The sequence below is a fragment of the Callospermophilus lateralis genome, chromosome 6 (genome assembly GCF_048772815.1).
Source record: "Callospermophilus lateralis isolate mCalLat2 chromosome 6, mCalLat2.hap1, whole genome shotgun sequence".
NCBI lineage: Eukaryota > Metazoa > Chordata > Mammalia > Rodentia > Sciuridae > Callospermophilus > Callospermophilus lateralis.
Window position 1 is genome coordinate 145,661,418 of NC_135310.1, and position 17,172 is coordinate 145,678,589.

Here is a 17,172-nt window from a genome sequence, read left to right on the forward strand (position 1 = left end):
ATTTTAAAAGAAGAGAGCTTGCCAAGTACCTCAGTTTGGCTGGAGCAAGGCACGAATGCCAGGGTACAGTGAGAGACACAGGTAGGGGAGAAGCCAGGGAGAAGCAGGTACATCATACTAAGGGATTCTGACTTTACTCTGAAAAGAATGGGGAGCAAATGTTAGACTCAGAAAAATGAGAGGGGAGGAGGCTTGGCTTGAGCACAGGTTTCCAAGGAAGTTTTCAAAAAATAAGGATAACGTGTGACTTCACTTTCACGAGTTTGGGGTTGAACTAGAAAATGCTGAAGTTCATGGTCTTATTCTGATATTTATTTATTTATTTTTCTAAATTCACTTGATGTGAGTCTAGTGTACATAACACGCAGTCAAAGTGATCCAACCAGATGGTGTGAATAGGGGCAATCAAAGTCATCCTCTCTGATTTAGCCAATGTCATATAATGATGACAGGTGGAAAATTAATGTTATGCCCTTAATGATCTCAACTAAGGCCACTCTTTCTCAAATAATCAGTTTTGCCCCAATTTTCAATGCACATCCATTCCTTGTACTATGTAAAATGGTTTGTCTCCAGTGAATCTGAACATTGTGACTAGCATTTTTTTTTCATGTTTTTAATCTCTAATTATGGGTTCAACAGTCTCAAGGAATTTGATTAACCTCGCACTGTATTAGAACTGTGAAAATTCTTTGGACAGGCTTCCTTCCCAGGTTCCAATCCATCAAGAATATTTGGATGACCTTTAACAATAAGGTAATGGAAAAATGGAAATGTGTAAGAGATATTCCAGGAGTGAAATATTTCACTACGATCCTTTTTGCATGACTCTGAAAATAAATCCACACAAGCCTGCCATTCAGTTGACCAGCCTATAAAATTCCTTAATGCTTTCCTACCCCAAATGCCCCAGGGATGGAGGACATGGGGAATGTCAACTTCTTACGTTACAGGATTTACTGCTTCAATGGGACATACTTGTTATTTAGAGATTTCATGACTTTCAAGCGAAGGATATGGAAAACAACAACCCCCGGGAGAAAGGGGAACAACGACCCCAAGGGAGAAGGAAGGACAGTGGGTCTCAGGGGAAAAGGGCCCAACAGTGGGCTCTGGACTTTCACCATTTCTCAGCAACAGTGGGCTTTGAACTTCCATCACTGCTCCCCTGACTGCCCAACCCATGCATTCAACTATGATGCAAGTTTCACTTAAACCCTATAAAAATAAGACCCCTCTTATAACCAGTTGGCATTTTCTGCCCTGAAACAGTCATGTTAGATGGCCAGTGAGACTTGGGAAGTGACCATTGGTCGCCTGAGATTCCTAAGGCTCTCTGAGATTGGGGAGACCCCCAGCCATGACACGTAACTATGGCTGAATTCGCAGACTGGTGGTCTGAACAAGAATGTTATGATATAATTTGTCTGAAACAAACTTATTCAGAAACATCTCAGAAGAATGGGGGAAAGGTCAGAGGGGCAGGGCAGGGTGAAGAGTCCCAGGCAGAACAGTCTCTGGTATCTTCCGCAGATTGGGGCAGAGGAGACTCGGGTCTTGCAATGGGGTCTCCTGACTCAGCTCTGCATTCCCTGGAGCCTCGCTGTTCGTGGAGGTGGCATGTTCTCTGTCTTTGGAGCCACTTTATTGCTGACATGGCCTGCAGCAGCAGAGGCTTCGGGCACAGGTAGCAGTCCTCCTCCTCACCTGCTTCCAGGCATTTCTGTGGCCACGGCCTGGGCCTGTGGGTATATCTTGGGAGGAGTGTCTGCTCTCTTTCTGGCCCACCTAACGAACATCATCCAGGGATTGGACATGAGGGACCCAGGGTCAGACTGGGAGGCTCCCCTGGGAGTGAGGCCCTGCAGGAAGGAAGCAGAGAGGAATGGCAGGCAGGCGGGCGCATCTGATGCCCTTCTGGCCTGGCTCTTGGGCCTCCTCAGGCAGCCGAGTGTCAGCGGGTAAGGGGAAGCTGCACAGGACAGGCTCACTGGTGCTTCTCTTGGGGAGGACAGGGCCATCGGAGAGATCCTCAGGGCATGGATGAGGCATGACCGTCGTGGGAGGCACAGGCTTCCCCTGGAACATGCATCTTCTCCCCTGGCCTTTCTGGTGCTTGATGATGAGGTAGGTGGCCATGGCCGAATGGAACTTTCTCTTGGCCAGAGACACCCAGGTTTTGTATGGATCATGTCAAACAGGATGGTCATGTTTACCGGATCTGGGTGTTTGTGTTTGGGGAGTGCCTTGCTACAGTGATGGGGTACACATGGGTCACTCTGCCTCAAATACAACTGTGAAAACTTCACAGCCCCTTAACAAGTGGGGGATGAGAGGGAAGGGACCTGCCTGAGATAAACTGAGTACTTACTAAAATGCACTCACCACCACCCCCAAAAGGCCTTCCCATCACAAGAGATCAAAGGAGGTGGGGACAGCTAAAGGTGCACTTATTTAACCCAATGGGAGGCAGTAAAACCTAGGCAACATTCAGGAAGACTGTATCCCCCACAGTACTCAGCCAATGAGGAACCGGGGGAGGGGCCTTGCACACTATAAAATCCTGATTGCAACTGCTCTGGGTGGGCCTGCTTACCCAGACACCGGATCTCGGATCTTGCAGACTGTCACTGAAAGCCTCACTTCCTCTGAACCTCCTGTGTCTTGGCCAATTCTTTGGGTGTGGACAGGTGTGCTTCTCACATGTACAATTTGGAAACCACCACAATCTCAGAAGTAGCAAAGAAGGAAAACAGTATAAAATCCAAGGAAATGGCCTCGTTTGCACAGCATCATTATGTGGTTAGCTTGCTTATTTGGAAGTAGTTTAGTTTTAGTTACTCCAATACTGTTTCTATAGTGCTCACCTTATTCCGAAGGATAAGCTCTATGTGTTCAGGGTAGAATTTTTCTTTAGTTAATCTAATGTTTTATTTAGCACATGCTACTTTAAACTTATTAGACAATTCAAAATACGTGCACTTACATGGGACATACCCTGTTGGCATTTCAGAATCACAGTATAGAAACACTTCGTATCACTGCACAACCATCATTCATACTTCAGAGGGGAGATTCCATAAATGGTATCCCTATAAGACGGATGTTGACCAAATCACATGCTTTACTCAGACTCTTTCCCCAAGGATCCTTTGCTTTCCCAGAGGACCTTTGCCATAACCCCCATCAGAATTATTAAAGGGCACTCACTTAAGGCAAGTTAGGCCCATCTCCTAATCTGACAGGAGATCTGCTTGTTTGGTTGGAATTTATGTGACTTCTGGTGCCTGTGGACTTTAGAGGTGAGGGTTTCACTGAAGGCTATTCTTGATTGAGAAGGAGTAGAGATAGCTGCTCTGCAGGAAGGCAATGAGGGAAGCAGGAAGTAGTCCTGTGGACAGAAGGACCACAAAAAGCTGTCTGGGATCCTGATGGTTATTTTGCCCATCTTCTGGTCCCCTTGGAGGCCATGTGAAATTCCTGCTCTTGGGTTCTTCTAAAGATACCATAAAGCCCTGGTAATAAATCTACTCTTCCTCTTTCTTAAAACTACTTAAATATGACTTTGACTCAGCAATCACTTTATCACAGTATTTTATCTTGGCATACCATTCTAAAGTTTAATCAAATTTTTATTAGCTTTTTTTTTTCAACCAGTGTCACCTTATTTGCCCCTACCCAAAGCAATTTTATATAACTTGTTTACATAGTTAGCAAATATTGTGCTACTCTGGCCAAATATGGCCATAGTGTGAAGTTTAATGAACATCCAACCTACTAATTAATCTGTCTCAATTTCCAAGAAATATGTACTGTTGTTTAATAATGCCAGATTAGGATTTAGGGCACATATTTCACCATAAATCGATCACCATAAATCCAACTGAAAATGCCCCATGAATATAGGTTAATAGTAAGGGAAAGGAGTTATTTGCCATAGCTATTGGAGCTCTAGGCCAGAAGGGGGCCTGACTTTGGGGGTTCAACAAATCAATTCTGGGTACTTGCCCCCAAAATCAAATAGAAAAACTAGTGATGAAGTGGGAAAGGAATTTATTCAGGATAGCTATACTGGGAAGGACCAGGGGGACAAATTGTACTCAGCCCTGTGTTGGGGGGCTAACAAGAGTTGTGCAGTTATAAAGGGAAGGAACAGAAGAGGGGCAGGAAGCAGGCTGAGTTAATCAGTCTTGATCAAACTGTGGTCTCCTTGATCATTCTCTCGGGGTTGGCTAGTGATATGAAAGCTGCTGTTGCCCAGGGGTAGTTTTTAATTCTTATCAGGAGATGTTTATTGATCAGATCTATTGTTCTTGGAATCAAAGGTGACAGCAGGAGGAAATGACTTAGAGAAAAGAGCTAGTCAGAGAGGAAAGGAGGCATTTGTTCCTTCAGGTTTAGGGCAATGACTGGAAACTTCTAGGAATCATTCTAGTGGTCTTGAACAGTGCCGCAGCCCGGCTGGCTGGGCAAAATAACCGGGGGGTGACGAACAACTTGTGTACGTTGATACAGCAGGAATGGGAGCCGTTTATTGTAGGACTGGAGCGATATTTATACATTCCACACAGCTTATCTTAATTAACATAAAATAGATACATCAGTCAACCAATAAGGAATCTCCACACTTAATGGCTCACTTTTGTTACTTCACAAACCACTCCCTCTGGCATTTTGCCAGGCACCATCCAGACTTGTTTACAGACTCTAACGTTTCTCTTGCAAAATGCCAGGCGCCATCCTGACTTGTTTACAGACTCTAACAGAACAGGATGTTGTAAAAGGTGGCAGTTGACAAACTTGGTATTACATCCCTTGCAAAACTCAAAAATATTTTAGTTACTTTGATTTTGGTGTCTTCAGCTTTGAAGGCAAGAGTTACCAGCTTTAGATGAACATTTCTTAAATGATTAACATGTATTAATATGTGCAAAGTTGAACAGGACTCTGACCCAAACTTGAAGGTAGAGAGCAGACAGATACAAAATAAAGGCAGGGATGCCAAGTTTTCAGTCCAGTTTCTAGTTAGTTACCCATTGGACATTTGCAGACCCAAGAGCAGAGTGAGTGCAAAACCAGCCACTAAGTCCCTATTACAATATCTGTCTTATCTATTAAATAATTTATTCCTGCAAATGCTTAACAATGATCTCAAAACCTCACTGAGGACAGAATTGCTCAGGAAAACTTTATAACATAAATTCTTAGGCCCATCTCAGAACTGTGGAATAAGAAGCTGTAGAAGATGGGGGCAGGGAATCTATATTTTCAATTATTTAATTCTGCAGGGAATTCTGAAAATCAACCAGGTGTGACTACCATTACTTTAGAATGCATACACTATTCAGGGTGAATTTATACTTGAGAATAAGACTCTAGTAAGTGTAGAAAAATTGATTGTATTTCTATATGCCAGCAATGAACATTTGGAAATTGAAGTTTTAAAAAGTACAATTTATAACAGCACCCCAAATATGATCTATTTAGGTATAAATCTAACAACATGTTCAAAGTTATATATGCTGAAAACTACAAATTATTCATAAATCACAGAAGACCTAAAGAATTAGAGATATATGAAATATTCACGGACTAGAAAATTTAATATTGTTAAGATATCAATTCTCCCAAATTGATTCATAGTTTCAATTCAATCCAATTGAAAATTCTAGCAACAATTTTTTAAAAGTTGAAAAAATGATTCTAAACTATACATGAAAAAGAAACTAAAATAGCCTAAATAATTTTTGAAAAACCAGAAAAGTATAAAGCTACAGTATAGTATTGGCAAAAAGATAGACACAGAGTTGGATGGAACAGAATAGAATCTAGTAGTAGACCTATGGACATATAGTTAATTTTTGACAAAAAGTGCAAGGGAAGTTTAGTGGAGGAAATATTGTCTTTCCAAAAAAAATGATATTAGAACAATTGAATATCTATAGGCAAAATAACGAACTTGAGTGAGCAAGATCTCACATTATATGGAATACTAACTAAGAAGTATAATAGAACTAAATTTAGAAAACCTCAAACATTAAAAAATAAATTCTAGAAGAATGCATAGAAGAATATTTTTGAGATATTGGGTAAGGCAAAGATTTCTTGGAAATCATCCAAAGCATGATCAACAAATGTATACTTGAGAATAACAAATTTATACTTGAGAATAAATTGGACTGACTTAAAACCTTCTTGTCTTTGAAGAACAACTTAAGAAAATGTAAAAGACCAGGTCTAGGGATATAGTGCAGTGGTAGAGCACTTGCTTAGCATGATCCAACACTGCCATCCCCACCCCCAGCCCCCAAAATGCCACATGCTTGGAGAAAATACTTGAAAATATGTATTTGATAAAGAACTTGAATCCAGAATACACATTAAAATATTCCAGAACTCAATAGGAAACAACTTGAAAAATGGGGGCAAAAGATTTAAATAGACATATTGCCAAAGAAGACACACAGATGCAGAATAAGCACATGAAAAGATATTTAACATCATAATTACTAGAGAAATGCATATAGAACTACAATGAGTTACCTTTATGATATTAAGCAAGATTTCAGTTAAGTGTGTCAAGGAATATATATTTTGCTTTCAGTTTGATCACTTCCAGCAACCAAATTATCTTTTTTTTTTTTCTCCTTTAAAATGAGTAAGGTAACAAATGGGCATGGAAACTCAGAGCGGACAGTGTGCACCACTCTCTTGGCTGTTGTGATGGGCTTTATGCACCTATTATTATTTATTACAAAGGCTTAGGATATAATGGAGTGGTCACCTTCCAGTTCAATGAGGTATTAAGACCTAGAGGGGGTTTAGGGGGAAAGGAAGCCCTTTGTCGTAGTAGTTCCATTCGATATTAGATAATCTGTGGGATGGGATAAACACTCAACAAATTCACAAATGTTTTTTGGAGAAATCTCAATTTTTAAGAAAACCTAGGATCTAATTAAATTGCTAAGTTGCATTGCATTAAAATGGTCATTAGAGGTTCTCAGTCAATTGACCTCTGCATACATTTGCCCCAGGATGTTCACTGGGAAGGGAGGAACTTCTATGTTCTCAGGGTCACCTGTGTGCTGCCTCTCATCAGATATTATGCTAAAAGTAAATATTAGCTAATGTCTAGCATACCACTGAAAGGAGTTGAGGAATATTAATCGAATTATAAAAAAATATATTTAACATGTCTAATTTCCAGAATTAGCTAGGTCACTATTAGACCTCAGAGAAGTTCAATGACTTGCCCCGGCTGGTAAGTGGCAGGAATCATATTTAAATCCAGGTCTCGGGACTCCAAGACTAGTGCACAGCCCATGGCTTTCCTTCTCCTCCCAGTTCATGAATGCATAAGCCATGGTGCTGTGGTAAATCACACCAAGAGGTGCCAGCAGTATTTCTTCTCCTTAGGCTCTCATGCTGTGAAGCTGAGCCCAACAGTTTTAAAATTAATTCTTACTTGGCATTCCATTATCATTAGATTGATTTAACTCAGCTACATTTTTAATATTTCAAAGTTAGAAGATATATGGCACACAATTCCATTTTCTTTTATGACTTTTAAAAATACTGTAGAACTGAGGAAGGAAAATACTTGGTGATAGTCTTCACCAGAACGTAACATTTTCTTTCTCTTGCCTTCCAGGGCGCCAGCCTCCTGACTCTCCCTTTTCTGTTCTTTATAGACTCCTCGGAGGAGATCATCTCCCTCTGCTTGCCCTTGAGATGTTGGTGTTTCTTAAGAGTCGTGTCCTGGGGTCTCCTTTTTTCTTGATGGACATAAATGGATCATGTCTGGAGTGGTCTCATTTATTCACTTTCCATTACCATTGGTCTGTTGTGGTCTTCAGCTCTGGGACAAATCACTCTGACCTGTAGGATTGTAGGTTCCATTCTTCCTGTTGGACAGATCGGCCTGGACGACTGACAGAAGCTCATGCCCCGTACTGAAGGCACCACCTTCCCTATACCGTGCTCTCTGTACCCTGCAGCTGCTCTTTCCCTCTCCTTGGGGTCCTCAATGGTGCCTGGGAGTCATTCTGAAATCGTTTCCTCCTCTCCTCATATCCAAATGTTCATCCATTTCTTTTTAATCTCTCAAAAGTCTTCCCCTCCTCTGGATCCCTTCACTCCAGTCTTCAGCAAGTCTAACCTTTATTACTGTCTACATTTCCTCATGACTTTCCCATTATGGTTTAGATGTGAGGTGTTCCCCCAAAGCTCATGTGTGAGACGAGGTAAGAATGTGAGAGGTGAAATGATGAGGTTACGGAAGCCTTAACCTCATGAGGGTGTTAATTCCCTGGTAGGGATGAACTTAACCATAGGCAGGTAGGGTGTGGCTGGAGGAGGTGGATCATTGAGAATATGCCTTTGGAGTACATATTCTGTCTACCCAGAGGCAAGGGGAGTGTCAGTCTCTCTCTTTCTCTCTTTCTCCAGAGACCTCTGAAACCATGTTCCCCAAATAAACTTTTCCTCCTTAAAATTGTTCTTGTCAGGTCTTTTGGTCACAGCAGTGAAAAACTTGACAAAAATATCCACCCTTCAGATCTGTCCTCCTCTCATTCCCAGGACGTGCTGCTAAAATCATGTTATTTCCAGCAGCAAGCCCTAGTACGACTTCTTCCTCTCGTAGGGAACAGCCCTGATTCCACCTGCAGCCTCACCCTCGTTGAAACCCAAGTTCTAGCAGCACTGAAATTCCTGTGGATACCTGACCCCACTTTGTTCCTGGTCATCTGCCTTTATATGTTGATGCCGCTATCATTCAGGGCTGGCTCATTAGGTCTTTGCCTTAATGTCCTTGTCATTATGGATTTGTATATCTTTTAACATTTAAAATGATTTTCTTTTATTTTCACCTTCTTCCTCCTCAGTGTCTTAGTAAGCAAGCAAATTTTTTTAAATGAGAATATATAATCTCTATTAAAACATTAAATGAATACATTCTGCCCTTTTCCAGCTTTTCTGATATGGTTCAGATAAATATAGAAATTGTAAGACTTCAAAAAAAACATGATTGTTTTAAGTCTATTCAAATTGGCAAGATTTTCAATTTTATGCATAACTCACATGATTTGGGGGCAAGCCCAGGAGCTCTGGATTTATATACAGATGTCTACTAAGAGAAAAGGGTGTAACTTGCTTATAGTGGTAGGTCAGCTTCTTCATCCCCTTATTCTTCTTTCTAGAAAATAACAAATACCCTTTTTGAGTATAATTTTAGATTTACAAAATAATTAAGCTATTAGCATACAGAGTTCATATATCACCCGATTCCACCTGGACGAGTCTCTTTGTTATTAACATCTTTTACTAGTGTGGTACGTTTGTTACAATTGATACACTAATATCAATGCATCATTATTAAATTTAGCCCATACTTTACATTAAGGTTCATTCTTGGCGCTGCCTGTTCTAAGGGCTTTGACAAATGTGTCCTGACATGTGTCTACCTGCTAGAGTATCACGTGGACCAGAACCAACTGTGCTTCACCTGTCCATCCTTCCATCCCCACCCTCTCCTCCAAACTTTGGCAACCACTGATCTTTCTACTGTCCTCAGAGTGTTGACTCAATATTATATTTTAAGCCAAAGTTTTTATTATCTTTTTAGGCAGAATTCTTGTTATTTTCTTCAGATGAAGAGAGAATACCTTCATGAAATATAAGTTACCAATCAGGAAATGTTCATAGATTGATTTTTTTTTTTTTAAGGTTGAGTTGGCATTTCCTACTCCCATGAATCTGGAGCGCACTCATCTTTGGTCCAGTAAATCCATAGGAGGAAGAAAAACCCTTAGGGAATAAGGAGGGTTTTATGGATCCAGAAATGCCCACAAGGGAAACTGATTTCTCTTGGCTATTACCAAATTGCGAACAGCAATAGTGTTGGCATCAAGGTGAGGTTACCTGTTTTCTACATAGGACAATGATAAAATGACATGGTATAATCTTGGCAGGTGACATGGTCAGCACCATCATTTTCTGTATTTTGCATCAGAAGAACCCCAGTGCTTCAAATTGCAGACCCCAGCAGGACTCTCTTCCAGATGGATAGCTAAACTCATTTCTTGGCGCCATTTCCATTTAAATTGACAGCACTGATGACAAAGAATGGAGAGCATGTGTGTCACTATTTGTTTTGGAGGTAACTATCACACTATCAGTTTAATAAATAGGCTAAAACCACAACTCTATTACTGTGGTGACACAACACAGGCATGAAGCAGTGGCATATCATGATCATTTGATGGAAAAAAAATTTAAGGAGATGTAGAAGGAAGGATTGGAAGTCCACATGAGACATGATCCAAGTTAAAAGAGAAGTTCCATTTAAATAGCACCATATTTTGGTCACGCTTCACTTTGATACAGAAAACACCAAGCATTAGAAGCAGAGTGGATGGTAGGACTGGTGGTAGGGAAGGGGAGGGTCAGAAGAAATTTTCACAAAGATTAATACTTTTCTAGTGCTTGAGGTTTTCTAAGTGCCTTTCGTCACATCTACTTTGATACAAGTTGTCCTTATCATATGGCTTATTAATATAGAAATGTTTTAAGATACTGAAAATCTGCAGCTGGAAGTGAGAGACTACAGTGACCAGAAATGATCCCATGGTAAAAGTTCAATGGTTTTCCTCTCCAGCTTTGTTGCAGTGAAATGCTCCAAAGCCTCCTCTTTTTTGCAAACTGAAAGTATGATTTGTAATTCCAAAACTATTTTAGTCTCAGCAGAGAGGGAGTTTGCACATGCATTTTCTATAACTAAGGCTGATTCCCATTAGGGCTGAAAACAAAGTATATGATTCATAATAAGAGATTGCTGCCTTTGAAATCACTTCCTACCATAATACTGGCCACTTCATTACAGTGGTAATTAGAAAGAAGAAAAAACAGAAATGGCCATTTGAGGGGAAATTAGTGCTTAATTTCCAAGACTGTTTTATTTTAATGGATGCAACTCTGGCAAGATTTTATACTTAAATTGCAAACCTAAGAATGATAAGGCTGGTGTTTTAGATCGGTCTTCTAAATGGAAAACACTTAATGCAGCATGTGATGAAAAAATACCTAATGACTAAATATATCCCTTAAAGTCAAATAAACTCTTTGAAGGAGGGTCTCAAAGATACATTCGTAAAGGTAGATAAATACATGTAGGTACAAATTACAGCCATGTAACCAGTTGCTGATTAATCAGTTAATCAGTCATTAACCAAAGAACAACTGTTGCAGTGCATACCTTGACCCTGGTAAAAGATACTTACTAAGATTACGAAAAAGCACAGCTAAAAGCAGAAGTGTCTGATGCAATCGAAAAGGAAGAAATGGATCTTGCCTTGGAAGAGGAAAACAAGACCCAAGACAAAGAAATAACCACAGGTTAGTCTAAAATTCCCCATTTTTGAAGACAGTTGGTGAGTTACCTTTTAAAAAGTGTTTTATCGCTTACCCCCTTCCACACTGTTTCCTCTTTTTTAAAAAATCTTTCATTGTGGAATGTAATATACATACAGAAATCTGAATGCAATGAAAATACACAGCTCAACAATTTACCTCAACAGGCACCCAGGGTAGATAGCACACAGGGCGACAGAACACTGTCCATACCACACTAGCTCCTGCAGCCTCCCTCCCCATCACTACCCTCTCCCTTGCCCCTAAAATTCAACTTTCTTTTATGTTATCATTTGTTTTTCTTGATTATTTAGTAAAATAATAGTATTGAAACATGCATTCCTAAACATTACAGCTTTTCTGTGCCTGATGGTTTTTTTTTATTTTTATAGAAACAGAATCATGTAGTTTATATTCTTTTGAATCTCTGTTCTTTCCAGTGATGCGTTATTATGTCAAATTTATTTCTTGGTATGAGTAGTGGCAAATCCTCCATATAGATCTGGTAGATAGATAGATCTCACATTGTTTTCTTGTTCTTCCACTGAGGGTGGCTACTACATCTAGATGGCTTTCCGTTTTTGCTTTATGAATGCTGCTGCTATGAATGTTCTTTTTGTGTCTTTTGAATCCATGTGTACACATTTCTGTTGCATTGTGCTAGGTTATTGGGTTTCAATTTGGATTTGATAGATACTGACAAAGTTTTGTACTTCTATCAGCAGAATGTAAATTTCTTCCTTCTCCAGATGGCTGTTGGCAATTAGTAGCTGCAATCTTAATTTTAACTCTTCTGGTAAGGGTATAGTAGAGTTTCACTTGGGGCTTAATTCGTTTTGTTGGTGACCAGTGAGATTGAGACTATTTTAGTACACTGACAACTATTTGGCTATCTTTTGCTGAAAAATGCCTCAAGTCTCTTCTCAACTTTTGCATTATGTTGTCCTTTTCCTTATTGATTTGTAGAGGCTCTTTATATATTCTAGAAATGAGCTTATTTTGATTATATACATGGGGCATTTATTCTTTTAATTGTGGCTTATTTTATTAAACTGTCTTAGCGATATCTTTTGCTGAATATAGTTTTTTAAAAAATTTTTAGTATTTTTTTTGCACTAATTTACAGAAGCATAGAAAAGAGTAGAGTGTTCCTATGGACCCTCCATCCATCTTCCTCTGATATTAACATATTATATAACCACTTATCAAACATATCTAACACCAGGACCAGAAATTTACACTGGTATGACACTATTAGGTAAACTAGCAGTGTATTCAAATTTTTCACTATTGTCTCTTTTCTGCTTCAGCATCCAATACAGAATACCACAGTGCATTTAACTGTCATGTTTCAGTATCCCTCAAACTGTGGCAATTCATTGGTCCATGTTTTTCATGACCTTGATATTTCAAAAATAGTCAGATATTTCATAGAAAGAACCTTAATTGAGACTTCTCTGATGTTTTCTCATAATTAAATGGATTGATTGAATGAATAGATATTTTTTTAATGTAGTTTAGTTTGTTGATCTTTTCCTAGTTAATGCTCTTTATGTTCTCTTAAAATTTTTTTTTTTTTGCTCTAGATGGGCATGGTGGCACAAGCCTGCAATCCCAGTGGCTCAGGAGGCTGAGGAAGGAGGATCACAAGTTCAAAGCCATCCTGTCCTCAGTAAATTAGCAAGACCCTGTCTCAAAGTAAAAATAAATACATAAATAAGTAGGGCTGGAGATGTGGTGCAGTGGTTAAGCACCCCTGGGTTTAATCACCACTACCAAAAATCAAAATAAAACAAAAAGAAAGCCTCTGTTTTTCCTTTCTTATATCCGGAAAGCCACTGTTTGACTTCATATTTAAGCTTAGGGCAAGGTCCATAGTTTCCATGTATAATGATCTAGCATCATTTATTGGGGGAAAATAAGTTTGTCACTGGTTGTAGTTCCATCTTTGAGGTAAATTCAACAATGGTGTTTCTGAGTTTTCTAGGCTATTCCAATCGTCTGACTCTTCTTGCACAACAGCTGCATTAATCACCATGACATTATAACCAGTCTTGGTAGTGCATGGAGCACATCTACAGGCCCTTTGCTATTTACATAGACCATTAGCTAGTTTAGCCCTTTGCATTTCCTTACACATTTTAATTGCTTGTTGATTCTCTCTTGCTTGCTCTGTCTCTCTCTCATACACATGAACTGAATTGAATCCATAAATCTTTGGAAAATGACAATTTACAATGTTGCACTTGCGGATACCTGAATATTAATCCCTTCATTAATGTAGGTATTCTTTTTCAATAATTTATAGTTTTTTTGGTAGAGATCTTAGATATCTTTTCTCACGTTTATTCCAAATAATTTCATGGTACTTGAGGTTGATTCTGGTATATAGAAATACAATTGGTATGTGTGTGTGCCCCTTGTACCCAGAGACTTCACTAAATCCTCTTTTAAAAGTTGTGATTTATCTGTAGATTCTCTTGGATTTTGTGTGTACAGAATAGTGTCATTTGTGAATAAAGGGTTTTTTTTTTCTTTCCTTGCTGGGTGTGGTGTTACACACCTGTAATTTCAGTGGCTCAGGAGGCTGAGGCAGGGAAGATCACAAGTTTAAAACCAGCCTTACCAACTCAGCAAGGCCCTAAGCAACTTAGTGAGACCCTGTGTTTAAATAAAATCTAAAAAATGGCTGGGGATGTGGCTCAGTGGTTAAGTCTCCCTGAGTTGGAGATTGACTCCAGCACCAAAAAAAAAAAAAAAAAAAAGAATCTTTAGTTTTCACTTTCCTTTTTCGTATGGTGAGGACCTCCAGAACAATGCTGAATAAATGTGCTAATGATAGGAATACCCACTCATTCCTGAAATGAAAGAGAATAAATATTTTCAGCAATTTAACCATTAAATATCATTCTTGAAATGGACTTTTTATAAACACTTTACCTGTTACTAATTTGCTAAGAATGTTGTATCAAGAATCAATACTGAATTTTATCAAGCAGTTTTAATGCATCTATTCAGATTTTTTTAAATATATTAATGTAATATATTACATTGATTTAGAATGTTAAGCCACTTTGAATTCTTGAAAAGATCTCAACATGATGAAGATATATTATCTTTTTAATGTATCGATAAACTTGCTTAATATTTTGTCAGGAAGCTCATGTTTATATATGTGAGAGCACTGTCCAGTAACTTTCCTTTCTCATAATGTTCTGGTTAGGGTGTTTTCAGGATCATGCTAGCCACACAGAAGAATTCATAAGATCTGTCCCTGTTGCATTCTCTGGGGACAAAAAGTTATAAGATTGGTGCTATTTCTTTACTTAAATAAATGTTTGGCAGAGTTTTCTTTGTTGAAGGTTTTTAATTACAAATAAATTTGTCCTCTTTAGACAACAACAACAAATACAAAAGGAACTATGAAGATTTTATGTCTTCTATGTCAGTTTTAGTAGACTGTGTTTTTTTGTAGGAATTTATTGCTTTTGTCTAAATTTTCAAATTTTTTGTCATAAAGTATTTCAAAATAATCTTTTAAAATATCCATAGAGCATACATAGCTTTCCTTTTTATATTTAAGATTTGTATTTTTCATTTTTTGATTAGACAGTTAGAAATTTATTAATTTTAATAGTTTCTTCAGAACCAATTTTTCTGTTATTTTTCTATAATATATTTTCTTTATTACTTAAGTAATTTTTGCTTTAATTCTATGATATGCTTATTTTTACTTCCTTTGGGCTTCACTTGAATATTTTCTTAACTTAAAATATGTGCTTAAGACAACAACCATTTACACAATGGGCTGTTCTTTTTTGTTGTTGTTGTTTGATCTTCAAAATCACCTATTAAAGAAGGTATGCTAACTCCATTTTTCTTGATAAATAAGAAGGTAAAGAATCTGCTCATGTTTAATTATGATGCTGAAATTCAAATTAGGTCTATTTGTATGGAAAATGTATACTCTTTAAGTCCCTTGAATTAAAAATGTTTAACATAAAGGCAGTTTTTAATCTTTTTCAAAAATTATATTTGTAGTGGAAAAAAATTAGAATATGGTAAATTTCAATATACAGAATCTGGGATCAACAAAAGAATTTAATTTTTTAAACCCATTTTAATGGTGATCAGCAAATTTTTCAATTGTCTTGAAAACTGTTTTTGGCATTGTTTCTACTTTTGGCTTCCTTTATCTCCCACTCTCTTCCTATGATCACCTTTCTGCGGGTTCTTCTTGCCTTGTGCACCATTAAATTACAGTGTTTACCAGTTCTTTACAAGCATTCTCTTCACGCATAAAAGTGCACTGGTCCTTTTACTCAGGCTCATTATTTCAACTGTTAACATCAAACTCTCAGGTTCTCTTCTGAAATTGTCCATCTAGAGGTTCCAAAGTTAAGACTTTACTCAACCATGTCCAAAGCTATCCTTTTAATATTCCCATAAACTGTTTATTCAGAATTGCTTATGTCAGCAAAAACCATCCATCCAGTGTTCTGAGACAGGACCACAAGTCATCCTATGATTTCCTTCTAGATATTTCTATTAGTTCCATCCTCTTCATCCCTAATACCTGAGTCCTTACTTAGGTCCTCATAATTTCTTGTCACAATTTGCTTAAATGCTATGTTCTAGAGAAAGCCTTTTTGAGTAATACTATTATATTTCATACATATTCACAGTATAGAAATTATTATACCATAACTTCCTGCCTGTTTCTTTCCCCTCACTAAACTGAGAGATAACTGAGTATAGGAGCAATGGCACTTGTATGTATCTCTTAAGAGCCCTACAAATTATCTAATACATATTTGGCCAATGGATGTCACTAGGAAAAAGAAAAAAAGCTTACTATTTTTCTCAGTGTTGTCACAGTTGCTGATAATCCATACTTCTGTGGTGGGCCATGTGGTTCCATGCTATTATTCACCTCTCTGAAAAGACAGTTGAGATGGCACTATTAATTTGGGTACATTTGTGTCAATGTCTTTTGGAAAATCAGAGATGAACCACTTATGATAATGCTCTACTGGCCAGGAAAAGTTCCTGTTCATGTGGCTATAGCAACGCCTGAACATTATAACCACTTCATTTCAATAGTCACGCCTATTTGGAAGATAATAGACAAATCATACCATTGAAGTTGTACGCTTGAGTTCTAAATAGAATAATTTCAAATTACGTACCACTTACAACAGAGCTATCCTAAGTAAGAGAATCCAGTAATGGAGAGGTGGTTTTCATCACCTCTTTTTCAATGTGGTGAAAGAAGCATAGGAAAATCAAGCAATTTATGCCAGCTCTCATTACCGACAATCATTCAGAAGTGCTGATTTGTAATGCTAGATTCTCCCCTTACTTGTTGTGATAACAATGATTCCAGCTAACAGTAGAGTTGTATAAAATCATTAAGCAAAACTCCTTATCTGGTTCCTATATCCCATCTCTTAAAAATTTCCATTGCTAATGACCTTCAATCCCTGACCCCTTGTTGTTAGGTTTAGTCCCATCTTGATCTCTTACAGGGAGGACAAGAGGTCATTGGAGTTCAAAGCTCCAGGAGTCAGATTCCCTTTGTTTTCCTCATGACTTTGGATTCTACCTTCTCTACCTTTTCTCATGACTAAGCTTCTGCCTGATACTTTTTTCCAGCTTGTCTTGACCACATTTGTCTGGCTTCTTGCTCAGGACCCACTTCAACTGAAACTTGGATTTGGGTTGGTCCTTTCATTCTATCCCCCTCTCCAAGTTGACCCTAAG